This window comes from Panicum hallii, chromosome 1 (assembly GCF_002211085.1).
Source record: "Panicum hallii strain FIL2 chromosome 1, PHallii_v3.1, whole genome shotgun sequence".
NCBI lineage: Eukaryota > Viridiplantae > Streptophyta > Magnoliopsida > Poales > Poaceae > Panicum > Panicum hallii.
In genome coordinates, this window is record NC_038042.1 from 34,433,236 (window position 1) to 34,439,235 (window position 6,000).

Here is a 6,000-nt window from a genome sequence, read left to right on the forward strand (position 1 = left end):
ACGGGCGTGCAATACCACTATCACATGCTGCTACGCCGTGAGATAAGCCATCTGATTACTGCTGCGCGAAGTTTCCACGGGGACGCTGCCAGATACTTCACCCAGGCAGACCAACTTCAAGCAGTGGTAATTGAGAAGAACGGAATAATCGCTACTCAAAACGAGACCATCCATCATCGTGAAGATCAGATCAACGAGAGTGATCACATAATCACTCAGCGGGATACTGTTATTGAATTTCTACAGGCACAAGTTCAAGATCTGATCCTTGCAGTGGATGATGCTCAAGCTCAGATTGAAGAATTGCAGCAGCCCCCGATTCCACCTGTTGCACCTGCAACACCTGAAGCTGAAGAAGAAGATCCAGAGGAGATTGAAGGAGTCTCCGAGCTTGATTCTGATCATGGCGATCCTGTCGTCAGTCCCTATCATTCCTCTTTTGGAAGCCAGTCATCAGTGGGCAATTTTGATGACTTTTAGTCATAGTGACAGCGTGGTGGATTAGATGTAATAAATGTATAAGATGTAACATAAGTAGTGGGTAGAACATCTAGTTATAAAGCCACTTGTTGTATATGTGGCATGTATTTTTGGGTAAAAGTTTGTAACCTTGGGAGTGTACTGATGTAAGATAGTAGTATCTTTATAGTAATCCAAATCCTAAGTTTCGGTTATCCTGCTCAACATCTGTGTACCTGTTATAAGTAGATTGAATGGAGCATATGCATTATATTTCAGCTGGATAAATTGTATCTTATCTGAAATTGGAGCAAGATTATGGTTGATAATGGATATCTTATTTATTTCAGATGGTGGGAGCTACTCGAGGAACCCCGGAAGGATTCCGGGCAGGACAACCCGGTAGTTCCCAGCAACCACCGCCGCCACCTCCGAATTTGGCCGAGGTTATGGCCCGGCAGACTGAGCTATTAAATCAACTTGTACAAGCTCAGATGGGCCATTTCCAGCAGCAACCGCGAGGCCGAGGTGAACCTCTGTCGGCCAACTATCAGGACTTCCTCAGCACCCAACCTCCTTTATTCCACAAAGCCGAGGAACCTTTAGATGCGGATGCCTGGTTGCGGACTATTGAGTCCAAATTTGCCTTACTGTCAGCTCCATGTTCAGAGGAGAACAAGGTGCTTTTTGCTGCCCAGCAACTCAGAGGCCATGCACGTCTTTGGTGGGATCAGTTCCATGCAATGCAACCCGCCGAACACGTGATTATTTGGGATGAGTTTCGGACTGCATTCCGCGCACATCATATACCAGCAGGACTCATTGAGCGGAAGCTCAATGAATTTCTAAGCCTGACCCAAGTACCCGTACGGTTACACAGTATGCACAGGTTTTCAATCACCTGTGCCAGTATGCGGGATCACATGCTGATACAGATGCCCGCAAATGTGATCGTTTCCGTCGAGGCCTAAACACCAAGCTCAAAGAATGGCTGAATCTAGTGAAGGCCAATGATTTCAATGAGTTGGTCAACATGGCCATAACTCAAGAAGATTGCATTGCCGCCCACCGAGCGGAAAAGAAACGAAAAGCACCCACCGGGCCTACAACTCCACAGTCGCCGGCGGTATCGGTTGGTCCCGAGCAATGCCCCTCGAGTTCCATCTCGAGGCAACATATCTGGCAGATGGGTAGCCCGACCTCCCCAACAAGTACCATTCAACCGACCACCCCTGCCACAAAATCAGCAACAACCTCAACAAGGTCTGCGGCCGAGCTTTCCGCCAGCTACTCCAGGAAACAGCAATTATCGCTGTTTCAATTGCGGAAGCCCGTCCCACTTCATCAAGGATTGCCCTCAACCTAGGAAATCATTCCAAGGGCAAACATCTAATCCGAATTATAAGGGCAAGGGTAAGAGACAAGTGGTGCAAGTCCGACAAGGGAGGGTGAATCTCACTACACTCTCCGAACTCCCTGAAGGGGCACCAATACTGACGGGTACATTTTCTATCAATCATTACCCCGTTACTGTTCTTTTTGATACTGGTGCTACCCATAGCTTTGTCAATACAAAATTGGGGACTAAGATAGGCTTGGAAATTTGTCCTGTTAATGGGATATATATGATAACAACTCCTGGTGGTAGTATCTCTGCAAATCACGTCTGTAGAGGCGTACCAATTCAAATGGGCAACCATTTGATGAGGGCAGATTTATTATTGTTGGATCTAAAAGGAGTGGATGTTCTTTTAGGAATGAATTGGATGACCCAGTACCATATATCCATAGATATCCCTTCCCGTATGGTGGAGATAGGTTCATTAGAGCATGAATCTACTCTTCTTTATCTACCACCATCAAAGTCGTTCAACTCTTACACCTATGCTGTATCTGGGGTTAAGCTAGAAGATATTCCAGTCGTCTGTGAATATCCGGATGTTTTCCCAGATGACTTACCTGGAATGCCCCCAGACAGAGATATTGAGTTCATTATAGAACTTCAACCTGGTACAGCCCCTATTTCCAAAAGATCTTATCGCATGCCTCCTAATGAGTTGGCCGAGTTAAAAATCCAACTCCAAGATCTCTTAGATAAAGGCTTCATTCGTCCAAGTGCATCACCATGGGGTTGTCCGGCCTTATTTGTGAAAAAGAAAGATAATAGCTTAAGGCTGTGTGTTGATTATCGTCCCCTCAATGCGGTGACTATCAAAAATAAGTACCCTCTACCCCGCATTGATATCCTCTTTGACCAATTAGCCGGAGCCAAGGTGTTTTCTAAAATAGATCTTCGTTCCGGCTACCACCAAATTAAAATTCGGCCCAGTGATGTTCCAAAAACAGCTTTCTCCACTCGATATGGTCTATACGAGTATCTTGTCATGTCGTTTGGTCTCACTAATGCCCCAGCCTATTTCATGTACCTCATGAATTCAGTTTTCATGCAAGAGCTCGACAAGTTTGTCGTGGTCTTCATTGATGACATCTTGATCTACTCTAAAACTCCAGAAGATCATGCTAAGCATCTCCATGTCATCCTTCAACGATTAAGAAACCACCACCTATATGCCAAATTCTCTAAATGTGAGTTTTGGCTAGATACGGTCAAATTTCTGGGCCATACCATCTCTAGTGACGGAATATCTGTCGATCCCAGTAAAGTACAAGAAGTGATGGATTGGAAACCCCCAACCTCCGTCCATCAAATTCGTAGTTTTCTCGGTCTAGCTGGCTATTATCGCCGTTCATTCCTGACTTTCCAGAATAGCCAAACCTATGACCGAACTACTAAAGAAAGGTGTGAAATTCTCCTGGGATCAAAAATGCGAAGATGCATTTCATATCCTTAGAAATCATCTTACGACTGCACCAGTCTTAGCTCAACCAGATGTCTCAAAACCTTTTGACATCTATTGTGATGCATCAGGAACTGGACTTGGTTGTGTACTTATGCAAGACAACCGAGTCATTGCATATGCATCACGAGCACTTAGGGTTCATGAACAGAACTACCCTACTCATGATCTGGAACTTGCAGCTGTTATTCATGCCCTAAAGATCTGGAGACACCATCTGATGGTATGAAATGTCATATCTACACTGATCATAAAAGCCTCAAGTATATCTTTACCCAAGCAGACCTGAATATGAGGCAAAGACGCTGGCTAGAACTAATCAAAGATTATGATTTAGAAGTACACTATCATCCCGGCAAAGCTAACGTTGTTGCCGACGCCCTCAGTCGCAAGGCACATTGCTCCTGCTTGTCCGTTGAAGCGTTCAACGAGACTCTCTGTTGGGAAATGAGTAAACTTAATCTAGAGATCGTTTCCCAAGGTGACTTAAACCATATCTCGGTTGAAGCCACACTCAGAGATAATATTGTTCTAGCACAACAGCGTAATGAAGGGGTTAAAATCATCAAACAGAAAATAACCCAAGGTGAAGGGAAATATAAGTGCTTCCGAGTAGATCCTGAAGGAGTTTTATGGTTCAACGAGCGTATTGTTGTACCAAAAGACCATAAACTCCGAAAACAAATAATGGATGAAGCCCATCTATCTAAATTTTCCATACACCCCGGTAGTACGAAGATGTATCAGGATCTAAAAACACAACTTTTGGTGGACTCGTATGAGACGAGAAATCGCCAAATATGTGTCAGAATGTGATATCTGCCAAAGAGTCAAAGCCAGTCATTTAAAGACTGCTGGTATTCTTCAACCGCTACCTATTCCTTCATGGAAATGGGAGGATATCAGCATGGACTTTATCGTTGGCTTACCCAACACTTCTCGGAGGCATGATTCTGTTTGGGTAATCGTTGATCGATTAACCAAAACCGCACACTTCCTTCCCGTGCATACTACGTATATTGCTAAGAAGTATGCTGAGATCTATTTGGATCAAATTATTCGACTTCATGGAGTACCTAAAACGATCATTCTGATCGTGGAGCACAATTTGTTGCAAGGTTCTGGGAGCAACTTCATGAAGCTCTTGGGACTAAATTAATTCGAAGCTCCGCCTATCATCCTCAAACGGATGGGCAAACTGAGCGAATAAACCAAATTCTGGAAGATATGCTCAGAGCTTGTGTACTCCAATTTGACAAAAATTGGGATAGATACTTGTCACTAGCAGAATTCTCTTACAACAATAGCTATCAGACAAGTATTAAAATGGCTCCCTTTGAAGCATTATACGGTCGCCGATGCCGAACTCCTTTGAGTTGGTCACAAACCGGCGAGCGTAAAACTTTTGGACCCGATCTAGTTGTAGAAGCAGAGGATAAGGTCAAGCTAATCCAGGACAATCTAAAGGCCGCCCAATCTCGACAGAAAAGCTACGCTGATATACGAAGAAGACCCTTACAGTTTCACGTCGGAGACTTCGTATATCTTCGAGTATCTCCTATCCGAGGTGTTCAAAGATTCGGTGTAAAAGGGAAGCTTGCTCCTCGATACATCGGACCCTTTGAAATCCTTGAAATTTGTGGACCTGTAGCTTATCGTCTCCAACTTCCTTCTCAATTAGCGGCCATCCATAACATCTTTCATGTATCCCAACTCAGAAAGTGTGTTAAAATCCCCACCGAGATCATTGATTCCCAAGCTATCGAAATCGAACCAGATTTGACCTATACAGAACATCCCATCAGAATTCTCGACACGAAAGAAAGAAGTACCAGAAGAGAGACCATCAAAATGTACAAGATTCAATGGAACATCACACAGAGGAAGAGGCAACATGGGAAACCGAATCTTATCTTCAACGCAACTTTCCCGATTTCTTCCAAACAAATCTTCGAACTTGATCTTCCTGTTCCATCCTGCTTCAGAATCTCGGGACGAGTTCTTTTTAGGGGAAGGCTGTGACACTCAGTAATTAGCTAGGTTAATCTTAGATTTTAAGCATGCTTGTATGTTCAAAGTTTGGCAAAAATATACTTTATGTACGCAATGTTATGAAAGAAAGGACGTTTATGCAATTAATATTAACTAAAGGCCCTTTTATGCAAAATGGATGAGATGAGGGAAAAGATTAAAAGCATAAGGTTATTTTGCAAAAAGTAGTATCTGTGGTCAAATTGGTAAAAATATATGTGAAATTACCATAGGATGTATTGCAAAAGTAATTTACTTAGGGATTTACATAAAACATGAAATTATTACTAAGTTCATTTTAACTCAAAAACTATTGCTCAACTGTAGATGAACCTTAAAGAGAAGTTGTAGGGTTTGAAAAAACCATGCACTTTTGATTTTTGGACCATCTCCATTTGAGCATTGGTTTAAAGGTTACAAGCCCTTTACAGTATAGCCCCTGCCTTTCTCTGAAATCACAGTTTAGTCCACAAGTCAGTTCACCTCCCTTCTTCCTCCCTGCGTTCTGCCCCCCCCTGCTCTGCTTCCTCTGTTTCTTCTGTCGCCGGATTTATGGGCCGCACTGGCTCACCGCCGGCCAGCTCCCCTGCCCTTCCCCATCCACGCGTCGACTCTTGCTTGGCCACCGCTCTACCCCTCCTTTGCTGGCGTC